The sequence below is a fragment of the Eucalyptus grandis genome, chromosome 8 (assembly GCF_016545825.1).
Source record: "Eucalyptus grandis isolate ANBG69807.140 chromosome 8, ASM1654582v1, whole genome shotgun sequence".
NCBI classification, from domain to species: domain Eukaryota; kingdom Viridiplantae; phylum Streptophyta; class Magnoliopsida; order Myrtales; family Myrtaceae; genus Eucalyptus; species Eucalyptus grandis.
The window spans coordinates 23,302,943-23,319,470 of record NC_052619.1 but is presented as its reverse complement, the minus strand read 5'-3'; the positions used below and the strand labels follow the sequence as shown (position 1 = coordinate 23,319,470).

Sequence of the window (16,528 nt, the reverse complement as noted above, 5' to 3'; positions counted from 1 at the left end):
TTTTTAATGCATATTTTTATTTAAATTATATTTAAAAAGCAAACTGATAAAAAACACAAAAAAGAAAGAAAACTCAAGCAAGGCCAGTGATGGTGGGGGAATGGTGAGAAGATCTAGTTGAGGGCTACCATTGGTGGCCTTCACCTGATTTGAATGAGGGTCGCCGACACTTGGCTAGGACCCGACGACCCTTGCTAGTCCTTTTCAGTGATGGTGGGGTGGCATAGAGTGCTGCAAGTCCTCACTTGCATTTCCCTTTTTCTTTTGGTATTTTTTGAAATTTTCTTTTCTTATTTATATAACTCAAATAAAATTTCTACTAAAAATTATATTTGGACCAAAAAGACGTCGTTATAGCCACATCATTACCACATAGATTAGAGAAAATAACGATAAAAAAAAATCATGTTGGCATTTTTCATTTATGAAGTTGAATGGAACTAATAAAAGGACTTATATGCACCGATTTGACATGTTAACGTTTTGATTGGTAGATCTTTAATGTTATATAAAGACAAATGTGTTGAAGACCTAAAACTTACCATTCTAATTGATAGACCGGAAATACGCATATTGTTCACATGCAAATCTTAACAAAAAAATATTTAAGGTGATGGTAAAGAGAGCTCTTTTCGTCTTTTATCTATACAATTTATCATCCAAAAACCACTTCATTAACTAAATCCAAATCTCCAAAAGAATTGGTTCCTTGACCTGGCCACGGGTTGCAGTCAAACTCCTTCTGGACCCGGCTCACCTGCCTCTGAAGTCGGAATGCCTCCGGTGTCAGCCATCGCTTATGACTTATATTGTAGTTCCAAAAAATAAAATGACAGGAGTTGGGCTAGCCCAACAGGCCCTAATAAGTGGTTTTACGAGAATAAGTGTACTAAAAGACCTAAAATTTGACGTTTGGTTTGGTAGATTGCAAATATGCATATCGCTCACGTGCAAATATTAACAAAAGGAAATTAACATGTGATGGTAAAGAGAGCTTTTTCTTCATCTTTTATCGAGACTCTATACAATTTATCATCCAAACACCTCTTCATCAACTAAATCCAAGTCTCCAAAAGAATTGGTTCCTTGACCCGGCCATGGGTTGCAATCAAACTCCTTTTGGACCCGGCTTTCCTGCCTCTAAAGCCAGAATGCCTCTGATTTCGCTACCGCTCATGACTTATATCGTAGTTACTAGTTAGTAGTCTTGCCCTTGGTCTGTAAGTTCATCTCTTGCCTGCATAGGCTCCACAAGCTTTGGTGCAATGCATGGAACTATTCATATCATTTGTAACCCACCGTTCAGATAGAAGAACAAAAACATGACATTTTCTTCATAAAAATAAAACGAGAGGAGTTGGGCGGGCCCGACAGGCCCAAATTGGGAGGGCTCCAGCCCAAACAGAAAAAGCTCGGCCCAGACCGATGGGCCCGTTCAGGCCCATTGGGCCAAGAGGCCTCGATCCGGCTCGCCCGCGACGCCGTTCCCCGCGTCTTCCCCACCTCCGCTTGCGCTGCGAATGCGAAAGCGAAAACGGGCAAAACCCTAACCCTAGAACCCTTCGCCTCGCGACCCTATAAAAACCCCACGGCGTCTCCAATCTCTCGCCCGTCGCCGAGCTTCGAACTCCTTGAGCGGCTCTCAGGTATCGCTTATTGCCCCCTCTTCGCTAGGTTTGCAGATTGATTAATTCGAAGCATAGAGGGATCCGAAGTAGCTTTCTTTCCAGCTTGAAAAATTGTGAATGATTGCTCCGGTTTTGCCCATCTTCGAGCTCGGTGTTCCGATGCACCGTGTTGTTCATCATTGTTCAATCATGGGTCGGTCTTGTTCTTGTAAAGTTCGAATCTTTTTTAGGTTTTTTGAGATGGGAGTTTCTCAGTGATGTACAAATATATGATGACGAGTCCGATTGAATCCATTCTTTTAAAATCGTGACGACAAACGAGGCATTTGTCTGAGAGGAACTCCTTCGATTCCCGAATCGCAGATTGTTTTGTTTTATTTGCTTTGTACTTTTATTTTTATTTTTTTGGGGAAAATCTTGGGTGTGTATGGTTGAGATTTGGGCATAGTGATGATGACAAGAAAAATCATCTGATGAATATTTGATGATTTTCTAACCTCCTACTCATACTGAATGTCTGCGTTGAACAATTGCCGCTTGAGTCCTATGAAAATTTGAGAAAAAAAGGATTTTTTTTTGGGTATTTGTGTCTTGTTGCTGTTGCTCTGTTTTTCTGGTTTGGTGGGTCTTTTGTTTTCGGTTTGTTTCAGTTTCTGCAATGCTCTTGTTGATTGTTCTTCAGGTTTTGTTGAGAGAGGAGGATGATTGCGGCCGTGATGATAAAACCATCTTACTCTCTCAATACTGCTTTGAGGAACACCCTGTGATTGTGTTTCAAGCACTTTTGAGCTGCTCTCTTCCTCTCTCTCTTTCTCCCTCTCTGTTTCTTTGTCATCAGCTCAAACACTTGTGTTTTGATTAGAAACCTGACCAAATTTTCCAGTTAGGTTTGTTTTTAATTTGTTTTGATTTCTTCACATGGGAAACATGGTATTATCAAATCACTGGGTGCAGTGAAAATGAACAAACTGCTACATTCACTTTGTTTTCTATCAGGTAATGTCATCCATTGTTGCGAATTCAAGACCACCGTCTTCCCCATCTTCTCTCTTTTATTGACAATGCAGATGTTTTTTTATCGGGTAATGTGTTTTTCTGCCTGTTTGCTTGCTTATGGATGGTTTTAATTTCTGCAGTGGGAGGATCTGCTTTTTAAGATAGCAAATGACGAGCTTTTTCTAGTGGTTGAGTACTCATGCTCTGCGTTGAGTATAATGATTCAACACTTTGAATAGGAAGATCTGATGCTTCTCTTGGCTTATATTTTCTTGTCAAATTAGTTTTGTTTTTTGTTATCAATTTTAAATGGAAGCCAGTGATGACAAATTGGATTAAATTCCTGAAGGCAGGTTTTTATGGGCTTGGCTTTTGGTGTTGAAATTTCTGAACTAGGACGGTCTGAGGCTTCTTCTGTGTATACTTGTGTGTTTATATATGTACATTGTTTCCTCCATTTCTGAATCAGTAGATGGTATTGATCAGTACCATACAAATGGCGAATGAGTCAAACGATTGTCTTGTTTTGTTTGGTCATTTATTTATTTATTTTTATCTCTGTTCATCGTGTTTCAGAAAGCAAAAACGTTGTGGATGATGAGATATAAATATTACAGTTATCCCTGGCTGATGCATCAGGTGCTGAAATTTGTAAATCTGACACAACCACAGTACTTTTGTTTGCTTGCTTGAAAGATTGGAGGAATTTTTGCTGTTCCTTCTCAATTCTGCTCATGTGATCACACTTTAGTATAAAAGCAGCCCTGATGTAGAAGGGCTAGAACTTCAGGCCATGTTTTCAGGGAAGGAAATGGGAAATAGATGGAATTGCTATTCCTTTACTTATTTATGATGCATTTGTAGGAATAAGCATTTCATCAAAGGGAATGATTTGGCGTTTCTTCCTTCCCAGGTTGGAAGGAACGCTTGCTTCTTTCCACTTTAATTTTTTCTTTCGTACACCTACCCTTGTTTTTCTCTCTCAACTTATTTTGGGAACAAAGTTAATATTTTTAGACGCTAGTTCTGTTGTACTGTAACGACATTTTTGTCTTATCCAAACAGAGGTTGGATTACTAATTTCACTCTGTTTTTTCAATGGTTTCCTTGTGCCAATATGAGCCTATATTCTGAGATTGCACGGTTTTGGCGACTTGGGTGTTGTTAGATTATGCAGGTTCAACATGGATACTAACCTAACTGATGCCGGAGCACTGGTTGGCTGAACTGTGTCCTAGGTGCACCATGTCTTTTGTGAAGAACATAGAGATTTGAGTATTTGTCGTATGATGCACCAATAATTGCAGGATGCATGAAGTTTTTGACTGATACATTTCACTAAATTATATGCTCACTATTGTGAAACCTTATGCTAGACTCAGTCTATATAGATCAGCTCAATGATAGCCTTCGATGTATAGATATCAAGCTAGGTCTTAAGATTTCAATTTGTTTATGTAGGTTTCAAGCACCTTTGAGCTGCTCTCTCTGGTTTTTTCTTATAAGCTCAAAAAACTTCTGCACCAGACCAAATTTTCCAGCTAGGTTTGTCTAATTGTTTTTGATTTATTGACACATTTGAAGTGAAAATGATTAAACTGCTATTCACTTTGATTCTTTTTGTACTTGAATTGAAAATGATTTTTGTTTTGTACAAGAGAGTTGAATTGAAATTGTCAGCCGGCATTTTTATCCATCCACATGCTATTGCAAACCATTTCCTTGTTAATGCTTGTCCTGCAATCGATGCTTGTCTGGATGCAACTCCCAGTTCTGAAGTATGAATGATGAGTATGACACTTTGGATTCATTGGAAGGATCATTGGCTGCTGTGTTGTGAACTTTTGAGTGGGCGTCTACTAATAGCTTTAATGGTTCGGTCCTGCCTTCCAAGCATGGATGATTTGCCATTTAGTTAATGAACGTAGCAGATTTGGGTTTTCATGGTGAAGTGTTTGGTTCTCCATTGAAGCAGGCTGCAAAGAAGACTTAAAATCATTCAGGCTAGTAGTCACTGTAGATTGTCTCATGTAAACTGTGCTACATCTTCTGCCAATAGAAAACTCTGGATCAATGTTTTCAAAAAGCAGTCAAGTAAACTGTTTGAGGTATAGGTTTTCAGGGATTGTAGTGATATTCTTTTATGGAATTGGGAGATAGATCTTGAAAACAATGCTAATAAGACTGATGGTGTGGGATCTACAGTTTTCAGGCCCCTGAAATCTCTTATTTGGCTTCAGCTGCCTCTCAGTCACCCGTGGCCAAGGGTGAGTGACCCACGAACCAAGCGAGCTCGGTTTGAAACCTAGACCCTAGATGAGACCGTGTGTTGTTTCACATTTTGAAGACCAAAAGAATATAATTTGCAATCCGCAGTTTCAACCTATTGTGGACACTCAAACGAAGAAGAAGAGAAGAATCGATCCATGGCAACGGTGACAGCTTTTGAAATCGCTGCTGCTGATGGAGTTTGCAAAGATCACCTTTTTATAATAGCCTCCCTGGGATGAATGAATTACCTTTTGATATTGCCTAGAGAAGATATTTGAGAGTGTCAACTCTAATCTTCAAAGCGTGCAAATTTTTCAAGTCAGTACGAGCCTGTGGAAAGAACAAAACTGGCAAGATAAAGGGAAAGAAAATCACGGACAGTTGTACAAGCTTCAATATTTCAAGTGTAGATTCCTTTTCAAATGGATGAATAAAATTGTGTTGACAAGACATCTCGATATAAAATATCGTCTAGAACGCTTTGCTGCCATTCACTTCTAGGTGATTCTACCGGCAGGGTCCTTTTCCATGACTCCGGATCACTCCTACTACGTTCTTTTCATTATCGCATAGGAAAGTCATGCTCGTTGTTCGTTCTTGTGATTGGGTCTCCGTGATTAACTCTCCGTTGAGGAACAGCGACTCGCGAGTCACATGGTTGCATAGTAGGCCCAGAGACTCGCTTTCTCGTCGGTTGACTTTGGATCCAAGAGCACCGGCGAGGGCAGCCACCAGCTTTCTTCCCCTCTGCTTCCCAATCACAGTAAGTCTCCCCCCCCAACCCCAAACACCCATGTGGCCTTCAAATCGCTTGCGGCGGTCACCCTCCCCGAGCCGCTGTCTTCGCAAGGTGGTCTCGAGCCGGTGTGGCTGCCGCTGTGCCTTGCAAAGTCTCCCCGTGCTGTCATTTCTCTCGCCGTTTCAATCGTTGGCACGATGCCTACTTGCACACCGTAGAAGTCACGTTAACACTAAATGTCCGAAATAAATGATCGGACAAACGCAAGTATCCGACAGCCATTCTGCGGCCAAAACTAAGCAAATTTAGATAGAAATTTTCCGCTTTTCGTGCCGAAAATTACGAGGACCACTAACGTGAGCTTGCCTTTTCCTTCGCGCCCTTGTAATTATCCTGCCATTTAATGAGTCATATCAAAGGATAGAAGAAGAGCTCGTCCTGCTAAAAACTCCACACCACCGCCATGTAATATAATAAAAAACCAACAGCCAGTGGTCGAGTTCAAAGAGATCTACAGATTCCTCCGCGCGTTCAAGATCAGAATCTTGGTCTTCTTCCATCCGCGTTCTCACTGACGACAGCTCCATACACATAGATAAAACCATCTCGTGTGCTCGCCACACGCCCTCCTCGTTCAGTCCCAGAGAGAGAGAGATGGGGAACTGGCTGGGGAAGAAAGCGCAGGTGCACCCTCGAGCGCAGCCGAGCCCCGGCGTCCGAGTTAAGGTGCGAATGACCCGTACTCAGCTCAGGGAGATGATGTCCCGAGTCGATCCGAGCCGATGCGACGTGGAGCTCGGCCCCTTGATCCTGCGAGAGTGCTTGGAAGGCAGACTGCCCGCCCCTGTCATCATCCCCGGCGGTGAATACAAACAGCAGCTATGTACCATCTCCGAAGAAACTTGAAAGTCGAGAATCCGGCGATGCCGAATAAAAGGAGAAGGTGAAGTACATACGAAGAGATACTTTGTAGAGAGCATCTAGGACTTTTTTTTTTTCCGTCTTTATGATTCGTAGCGGCTGTGCTCGTAGCTCAAATGTTTTTCGCTGTGTAAAGGATGGTGGATGCTGCGTATTGATACTTTGATGGACTAGACCCTGATATCTTTCATTCAATTATCAACGCCAGAGCACGTCTGTATATAAAAGTGCTCTTGTTTTGTCTACATAGATTGGTTTGCCTTTTCAAACCCTAGTATTCAAGTTCTTAGGACCCTTTTATCGGCTTCCATAGAATCCATACTCTCCGAGTCCTATTTAGACTCACTCGATATGGTTTCGAGCTCATCAAAGATTACAAACTTTGCATGATCGTCTGTCTTCCGTTTGCGGATGCATGGTGAAGGGTGCTCCATGGAGAAAATTTATGGGGACTGCGATATTATCTTTCGAAGTCATGATGGCTTTCGATTGAAGAGGCTCGAGAATAACAATTTCGATCCATTCAATTAATAAACCAAAATTAGATGCAAAGTATGCTAGAAACTTGTTCTTTTAGTTTGATGGACATGAGAAAGTTTGATTAGTCTAAGAAATAGAACATCTAAAAGAAGAAGACAAAAGGAAGCGAAGCAGGCTAAAGAACACTCCTGAGGTGAAAATGAGAGGTGAGCATGGGCTTTGGAGGCACGCTGGACACCCACGCCTGATCGGCCCGAAAGGAGAAGCTGGTGGGCCGAGGCAAGACAAGCCTGCTTAGGCCTGGTCGGCTTTATGCAATATATTTAGACGTGTGCCGGAAATCTTAAAATTTATTATGAAAATGTAATTAAGTTTTAAAATTTTTAAAAGTGTAATTAAATTATAAAACTTGGATGAAAGTGTAATTGAGTTATAAAACTTTCAAATAGTGTAATCAAATCTTAAAAAAAATGGTTAATTTGGTATGAACAAGTTATTTCACTAACTCCATCTAACTTAATAAACGAAAAATGCTAATAAGTTCAAAAATTTAATTGCACTTTCAAATTTTTAGGATTCAATTGCACTTTTGTGACAAGTTTGTTATCCGTTTGGTATCCATGGTTGGAGTTCTTGTTTCTATTTCGGTGTGTAGTTTGAGATTTCAATCTATTTATGTAGGTTTCAACTTTCAAGCACCTTTGAGCTTCTCTCTCTCTCCCCCTCTCTCTCTCTCTTTGGTTCTTTCTCATAAGCTCAAAAAACTGATGTACCTGACCAAAATTTCCAATTAGGTTTGTCAATTTGTTCTTGATTTCTTCACGTGGGAAACATAGCATTGATGATTGACATTTGAAGTGAGAATGATCAAATTGCTGGTTACTTCGGTTCGTTTTGTACTTGAATTGAAAATTATTTTTTGTTTTGCTCAAAAGAGTTGAAATAAAAATGTTAGCCTACTTTCTTATTCATCTGCATGCTGTCGCAAACCAGATCCCTGTTAGTGCTTGTCTCGCAATCAATACGAAGTCTCGATACAACCCAGTTCTGAAATACGAACCTTTCAGTAACGCACATTGGATTTAGGATCACAGGCTGCTCCATGTTGCAAAATTTTGAGTGGGCGTCTTCTACTAATAGCCTTAATGGTTTGCTCCTGCCTTCTAAGCGTTGATAATTTGCAGTTTAGTTCATCAACGTAGCAGATATGGGTTTTCATAATGAATTGTTTGGTTCTCCATTGAAGCAGACTGAAATGAAAACTTAAAATGATTCGGGCTAGTAGTCATCGTGAATTATCTAAAGTTAAACTGTGCTAGATCTTCTGCTAATAGAAAAATCAGGATCAATTTTTCAAAAAAGCGGTCAAGCAAACTGTTTGAGGTATAGATTTTCAAAGATGGTATTGATATTCTTTCGTGAAATCGAGAGAGAGATCTTGAAGACAATGATAATGAGACTGATTGTGCATGATCAGCGGTTTTCAAGCCCTTGGAATTTCTAATTTGGCTTTAGCTGCATTATATCTTCTTCTTCATCTTATATAAGTAATGTCAATCGATGGACTTTGAGCTATCCTGTTTAAATTAAACATATAGCTTCAGCAAGCAACCTACTCATCAAAAGCACCTCTTGATCACCTGTGGCCAGGGGTGAGCGACCCCATGAACCGAGTGAGCTTGTTCGAAAGCCAGATCATAGATGAGACCGTGTTTGTGTCATGTTTTACATTATGAGGATTCTACCCATTATGGACGAGAGAAGTACATTATTAGTGCCATAAGTTGTGTACGGTGCTCACTTTGGTACCAAAAGTTTCAATCGGATCACTTAAGTGCCAAATTGGAGGAAAAACGATCACTTTGGTGCTACCGGCGAGAGATTCCGGCCAAAATGATTATGTGGCTTTTATATTTTTAAAAAAAATTGACATGGCTTGAGAAATGACGTCGTTTTCCATCCTCCTTAAGAAGATGACTTCGTTTTGCTGTCCTAAGTGGATGGCCTCAAAAAAATGATGCCTCATAACTCATTTTGGGATTTTTTTTTTTTTTTAAATTTGGAGATTGAAATTAGGGTTCCGATCCTCGTCAGCCATCGACCTAGCTCACTCGGCCGTTGACCTAGCTCTCTCGGCCGCCATTGCTTGGCGACGTGAGGCTTGCACTTGAGCAAGATCATGGCCTTCGACTTGGCCGTTGAGTGGCCAAGTCGAGGTCGGGGTTGGGGTCGGAGTTGCGGCCACCGAGTGCGGGGGTTGTCAAGGACGGCGACTAGCCCATCATCGGCAATGTCGCTGTGGTTGAGGTTGACGCTAGCAATGGTGCGGTCGCTGGGGTCGTCGAGGGCGAGGGAGCAGAAGATGTTGGAGTAGCCGCAGACGTTGGGGTTGACCCAGTTAATGGTGAAGTTGTTGGGGGTGGGAGAGGATGGCCTTCTTCAAGGCCTGGAGGGCGACGTAGGCACTATGGAGGCGCAGATTCTCGAAGGAGGCGGAGGGGTTGATGGTGACTTGCTCGCTGCGGTTGCTAAACTTGTTGAGGTAGTGGAGGAGGTGGCCGTGCTTGGTAGTGCCATGGGTGGTGGCGGAGAGGACGGCAAGGGAGGAGAAGAGGGCGGTGGTGGCTGAGATTATCCGGCAGATTTAGGGTTTAGGGTTTTGAATTGGGGGAGAGACACCAAACGACGTCGTTTTGTGGTTTACATGCTGACTGTACTGTTCGGTAAGCCACATCAGCGTAAAAAATTAATAAAAAAGTGACACGTCGGATTTCCGGTCAATTTGAACAGAGTTGGTACTAAAATGATTGTTTTTCAAACTTTTTGGCACTTAAGTGATCCAATGGAAACTTTTGACACCAAAGTGAGCGCCGTACATAACTTATGGCACTGATAGTGTACTTCTCCCCATTATGGACACTCAAGGGAATGCGAACAAAAAAGAAGAGAAGAATGGTGATTAACTTTTGAAATTGCCGCTACTAATAGAGTTGCTAAGACCGCCTTTTTATATGCTGTAGCTTCCTTTGGATGCATGCATTACCTTTTGATATTGCGTAGAAAAGATAGAAGGGAGAAGCGAGCACGTGGGGCTTGAATTTGCAGCATTTGACCCAAAAAAGGAAAGAGAGACATGATCTTGGGACCGTGCACATACAAAATCCATACCCCAATGCACGTGCAAGTTTTCTAACTTTAAGCTCCAACTCATTTTACGGAAAATATAGCATTTCAAGAAATCATTTTTTAGGAAAATCACCGTATTTTCCAATGTTCGATTGAAATCTAAAAATGAGTTAAAAAAATATATTTTTCTGTTTGATAAGGAAAATCTTTTTCTTCATGCACCAATCTCAATAATTATTTTATTATTATATTTTTATTTGATTTTTAATTTTTTTAAATTCTTTTTCTTTCTTTTTCCTTTTCTTTTCATTGGCGGCCAGTGGTTGGTAACCGGTCACAAGTGAGCTAGAGCCTTGCCAGATGAGGCCGAGCTCACCCAATGTCAGCGAGCTCGAGCCTCACCTAGGTTGCCTAATCTAGCGAGGCTCGAGCTCACTTGAGGCCGGTCAAGTGAGCTCGAGCCTTGCCAGATCTGGCCACATGGGCGAGGCTTGAGCCTCACCCAGGTGGCCAAATTTAACTGGACTCAAGCTCGCCAGTGTGGAGTGAACTCGGCCTTGCCTGATTAGGTGAGGTGGAGCCTCCCCAAACTATGGTGAGGCTCCAGCTCACTTGCAACCGGTAATCCTCTTTCGGAATTTGTAGGAGATGGTATAGATGCTCTTGTTCTTTCTACGGCAGTAGTGGGAAGCCAAGGAGAGGGTTTTGGAGAAAGATAGGTAAGTAGTAAGCCGCAAAGGATTCTTTTTTCTATTGATTATGTAGAGAGGAAAAGAGAAAATGTTTAATGTAGTAGTGTTGAATGAACATAAGGTTTGTTTGCCCAAAGCAAGTAAGCCTACAGTTCGTCTCGATGTTTGATTCTTAGCATTTGAACCAACGGTTCTATTGGTGACCCATTCCAACGAGGGCGGCTTTATTGAAGAAGAAGGGGTAGAGTCTCAACTACCACACTACTATATACCACTAGCACTCCATGAGTGCATTAGTTGAGTGACTAGACGAGGCTCTCTTTGATATCCTAACTCTCTCCGTCTTGCTTGGAGATTTCCTTTCCTTTTGGTTGAAGAAAGTTTGCTTTATACAAACAAAATACGAGTCAAAGGGGAGGATAAGAAAGGGTTTAGCTAATGGAGAGGCAAGCAACCCTCGGGGAGAAGAAAAATAGTGGTAGAAGCCAATTTCCCTTAGCACACTCTGAAGCAAACAAGCTTTGCCGATAGTAGCCTCCTGGATTAGTCGAGTAGCTTCATTCTGGCAAAGCTCACCAATCATACTCAATATTTAGAGTGTCGGAGCTAGAAAGCGACAGCCATAAAGTGGAGAATTTCCATCCAATTGCTATCTCGTTCACTACCTTAGGTTAACATTACACAATTAGTTTAGGTTCAGTTCTGTATGAACATTCCACATAAAAACAAACAAACAAATAAATAAATAAACTACTTGCCAGGAACTAAAGTATCTAGTTCGCAAAGGCCAGGCGAGTACCCTTTTTTCATAACCACGGGTTGGTTGACCCATGATGAGCTTTTCCTTGCATTTTCAGCAATTTGGCACTTAACAAAGAACCCATGGATGATAGCTCGGACGGAGAGAATAAATAGACTCCTCGAGGGCTACTTAAGGCACTTTATTTAGTGCAAACCAGAAGGATTGAAGCTATTGGATGTTGCTCAATATTGCTATAACTTAACAACGAAAAAGCCCTGCGTCGAACTTAAGCCCCTTCGACTTAACCATGTGGCAACAACCTCTGACGCCCCACAAAAGAAGAGTGGCTTACTAAAACGAGTAAGTTCAAAATCCCTGACCTCCACCTTTTAGTAAACCCCTTTACCCTCCCCTCTCTCCTTCTCATTCTAGGAAAGCATTCTCTATTTTATGAAAAGTGGAGTGAGAGCCTTTACTTGCAGGTGAGGGGCGCTGAAAGCAAGAGAGTGAAAGTTGTTCTCATATCAACGGAAGTTGATATTAATTACAACCCACTACCGAAGAGAGTGTCTTTTCAAAGTCGCCTAAGCTGCCTTCTCACGATAATAAATGGCTTTAAAGACCCTTCCTTAGCAAGAATATGTACGAGACTAAATCCGAGTAATGGAGTTTATGCCCCCTTCAAACTTATCTACTAGATAGAGATTTTTTTTATCCCTTATTCCCAACTCCCTTGGCTGAGCATTCTATTCTACTTATGATGAAGTTGAAAATATTACCTTTTAGACCGGGAGAAGCTCCATTCGTAGATGAAGAAGAATGGAATCTCTTTTTCTACTCATGGACTCACTTAATCCATTAAGAAAACTGGCTTAAATTAGACTCTGAGAATCGATACATGGGAGGAAAAGAAAACAAGGCAAAGATGAAAGATGACACCTAGAAGTTCCAATCATCATCTGAAGATAATTTCAGAGTAAAACATCCCCACGCATCTATCCAATTCTATCAAAAAATAATGGGTGAGCCTAGGGTGACGAACATGGCTCAAGAATTTTTATACACAACCCTTCTCTTCTTCACTCAAAGAGGCAATGTACCTAGTACTTGATTCATAAAGAATGAATCTTTTGGCTAGAAGTTATATTGACTTTATAATGAGCATGAAGTTGCCGAAGACATCTAAAAGACAAGGTTCACACCCTGCCGGTAGAACTTGTACGTGGGGCATCATAAATTGGCAGAGAGCGGGGAGGATCTCTTCTTAGTGGGCCCGCTTCACTAGTTAAGTAGGCACATGAATTAGATTAGGATAGCTAGTAGTTTCGGAGGAAGGAATCGGAAAAGAAGACTAGTTAGCAGTAGAACCCTGGTTCGCTCCATGGTTACCTTGAACCTAGCCCGAAATCCGCTCTATACGTTCTCTTATAAATTTTTTAGTTTGTGATCGAGGGTGGTAACTTTTCCCTAATATGAAATAGGTTGCAGCTATGAATTATCAAAAAGAATCCCTCTCTCTTAATGACTATTCTTAGGGAGTAGAATCTGTTGTCTAGGAGCTCAGAGAAAGGTAGCGAAGTAGAAATTTTGAAACAGTTGAATTTAGTAACGAATCCTGCTAACAGTAGAAAGAGAGCTATGCCTTTTCTTCCTATTTCTATATAACATATAATTCGTGAAAGAAAGGAAAAATAGGGAATCCTACTCAATCTCGCTGAGAATAACACGAATTACTGGCCTATGCTGACAAGAGCTCCTTTTCTTTATCAGAGTATCTCTCTTTCTTCTTCAATTGAATTGCTCGCTACACCCCTTTTGCAACTTTATTTTCTTGCTATAAAGCTTGAAGATGGAGATCAACTAAAGGTTGTAAGTAAGTAAGAAGCAAGCAGATATCTATTAGCCGCAATAGGTTGAGTTTGTTAAAGGGTAGCCAAAAAGAAGCTAAAGCCAATGCTTTAACGGAAGTGGATTGCATGCGGATGATGAATTCGGGGATAAAGATGTTCAAAGAAATTATCCCCCCTTCTTTCTTCATTCGTCTTAGAGGTAGTTATCGTCCCAAGCCCATAGCTGTTCCTTGGCTTCCAAAGAAGCTAAGCTGTCTAGTATTCCAATCCGGTTAGGTTAGCATTCCAAGTTAGTTGAACTCCTTTTTGGTTGAGATTCAGACTAAGGGAAGATGACTTAAACCCGATTGAGGTTATCTTCTTTCCTGTTTTTCACCATCCAATCATCTTATTGGAAGAAAATAAGAAACTTGACCTTAAGTTGACAAGACAATGATTGATTTCTTTATGTCATAACCTTGACTTCTTTATTTTACTTCAACTTCAATCAGACGGTCTTCAAAAAAAAAAAAAAAAAAAAAATCAGATCTTCCAACCACTTATGTCAAAGTTGGTTTCTCTGGCCGGCGGCGATTGGCCAATGAAAAGAAAAAGAAAGAAAAGAAAAAGAAAAAGAAAAAAAGTAATTTTAAAAATTTTAAAAATAAAAGGAAAAGGTATTTGACGAAAGAAAGTGAGGTGAAAGAAAGTGAGCTTTTCAAAAGTGGAAATCATTTTTCCTATCTTAGAATGCTTTTTTCCCTCTATGGAAAATATTTTCCCCAGTCAAGTTATTTCCGTGAAACGAATATTGAATAATTTGAAAAACGTTTCTTTAAAAGTTATTTTTCGTGAAATAAATGGAAAATCTTCAAAGCGTGCAAATCTTTCCAAGTCATAAGGAGCGTGTGGAAAGAACAAAATTCGAAAGATAAGAGGGAAGAAAAATCAGAAGAGCGTGACGGGAGAATTGTGCAGGCTTCATTTTTTTAAAGTATATGTTCTTGTCATATGGATGAATATAATAAAAACATGTTGACGAGAGACCTCGATATAAGATATTGTCTAGTAACACACTTGGTTTACCGTTCCATTTCTTCATGATTCCTCCACTGGTGGTGTCCTTTCCATGGCTCCGGATCATTCTTTCAAGGTCAGTTCATAACCAATCATAGAGGGAAAGTCATGCTCGTGATTCGTTCTTGCGATCGGGTCCCGGCGATGCTTTTCCACTGAAGAACAGCGACTTGCGTGTTGCACGGACGCAAAGTAGGGCCAAAGATTTGCCTAGTCCCCAGTTGACTTTGGATCCGAGTGGCGCTGGTGACACGGCAGCCACCGCGTCACGGTTGCCGCTGCTTCGCAGTCACAGACCCTCGCCCGCTGTGGTCGCCCTCCGCCTGCGGCCGTCTTCACGAGGAGGTCCTGGGCCGGTGAAGCGGTTCCTGCGTGCCTTGCAAAGTCTCTGTTTGCTGACGCAGATATGCCCACATGACACCGCAGGAGTCACCTCAACCCTACTTGTGCAAGTAAAGAAAGTAAAGCGTGCTCTCTCTAGATAGGCCGAACACGCAAGAAATCCGCCGGCCAACTTGGCATTTCGAACGGTCAAATCCAACGGAAGGAGGTGCGACAACCGTCATGCGCCAGAAACTAAGATCTAGATTAAAAATCACGATATTCGGCCGAAGAGTACAAGGACCATTGTCGTGATTTCGTCGTTTCCTTTGCGCCCATTGTAAATATCCTGCTGTTAAATAAGTTAAATCAAAGAGAAGAAGAAGTCGTTCTGCTAAAAGCCCCCTTCCTCGCGCGTTCAAGATCAGAATCTTGGTCTTCTTCCATCCGCGTTCTCACTGACGACAACTCCATAACGGAGATGGGGAACTGGCTGGGGAAGAAAGCGCAGGTGCACCCTCGGGCGCAGCCGAGGCCCCACGTCCGAGTCAAGGTGCGAATGACACGGACCCAGCTGAGGGAGCTGATGTCCCGAGTCGATCCAAGCCGAGGCCACAGGGAGCTTGGCCCCTTGATCCTGCGAGAGTGCTTGGAAGGCAGACTGCCTGCCCCTGTCGTCGTTGCCGGCGACGGGCAAACGGGAAAAACAGTTGAGTACCATCACTGAAGAAACTTGAGGCTTGAAAATCCGGCCTCCTGAATAAAAAAACAGAAGGTGAAGTATATACAAAGAGATACTATGTAGTGAATATCTAGGACTTCCTTTTCCTTCTTTATAGTTTGTAGTAGATGCTGTACTCGTAGGTCAAATGTTTTTGGCTGTGTAAAGGATGATGGATGCTGCGTGTTGAAACTTTGATGAACTAGACCCTGATATCTTTCATTCAATTATCAAAGCCAGAGCATGTCTGTAGATAAATGATTGAATCTCGCCCCCTTACTCTATTCTCATCGAAGCGATATCAACGCAATCCAAATCCTAAAATTTGAGTTCCTAGATTATCGGCTTCCACACTTGGGAGTCCTACTTAGACGCACACAATACAGTTTCGAGATCAACAAATTGCCATTTTTGCACAATTGTTAGCCTTCCGTTTGAGGTGGAGAAAATTTCTAGGGACTGTGGTACTACTTTCGAATATCATGATCGCTCTTAATCGAAGAGGCTCGAGAATAACAAGTTTAATTCTATCCACTCAATTGGCAAACCGGAAATTAGATGCAAAGTACGCTAGGAATTTGCTCTTTTAGGTTGAAGGACATGAGAAAAATTGATCATTCTAAGAAATAGAGTGAAGACAGATCGAAAGAAAGAAGAAGTGAAGCAGGCTAAAGAACGTTCCTAAGGTGAAAATTAGAGGTTAACATGGGCTGGGAGGCACGCAGGACACACCTGCGCCTGATCGGCCCGAAAGGAGAAATGGGCGGGCTTGGGCAAGCCATCCACTTCTTACTTGCATATGTTCCAACTTGGCTCACCCAAGCTCGCTTAGGCCCGGTCAGCTTTCTACGATACATTTGGGGATAAGTTTACAATTCTAATGTTCTAAATTTTCAAAAAGTACAATTAAATTCTAAAATTTATTACAAAAGTGTGATTAAGTCCTAAAAATTTATATCAACTCCTAAAATTTGTTAAGTTGGTG

At 41.5% G+C, this 16,528-nt stretch overlaps 1 long non-coding RNA gene and 4 other non-coding genes across 5 annotated transcripts; all 5 read left to right on the top strand.

The window, feature by feature from the left end:
* Positions 1-1,522: 1,522 nt before the first annotated feature.
* On the top strand, positions 1,523-5,347 carry LOC104457227. Its single transcript, XR_727475.3, has 2 exons — positions 1,523-1,646; positions 2,625-5,347. It is a non-coding gene; the product is annotated as an uncharacterized LOC104457227 (long non-coding RNA).
* Positions 1,878-1,967, top strand: LOC120287974. The gene has a single exon (XR_005546227.1). It is a non-coding gene; the product is annotated as a small nucleolar RNA SNOR75 (small nucleolar RNA).
* Positions 2,799-2,876, top strand: LOC120287958. Its single transcript, XR_005546211.1, has one exon. It is a non-coding gene; the product is annotated as a small nucleolar RNA snoR64a (small nucleolar RNA).
* Positions 2,940-3,033, top strand: LOC120287959. Its single transcript, XR_005546212.1, has one exon. It is a non-coding gene; the product is annotated as a small nucleolar RNA snoR20a (small nucleolar RNA).
* LOC120287950 lies at positions 3,211-3,292 on the top strand. The gene has a single exon (XR_005546203.1). It is a non-coding gene; the product is annotated as a small nucleolar RNA R38 (small nucleolar RNA).
* Positions 5,348-16,528: the final 11,181 nt, after the last annotated feature.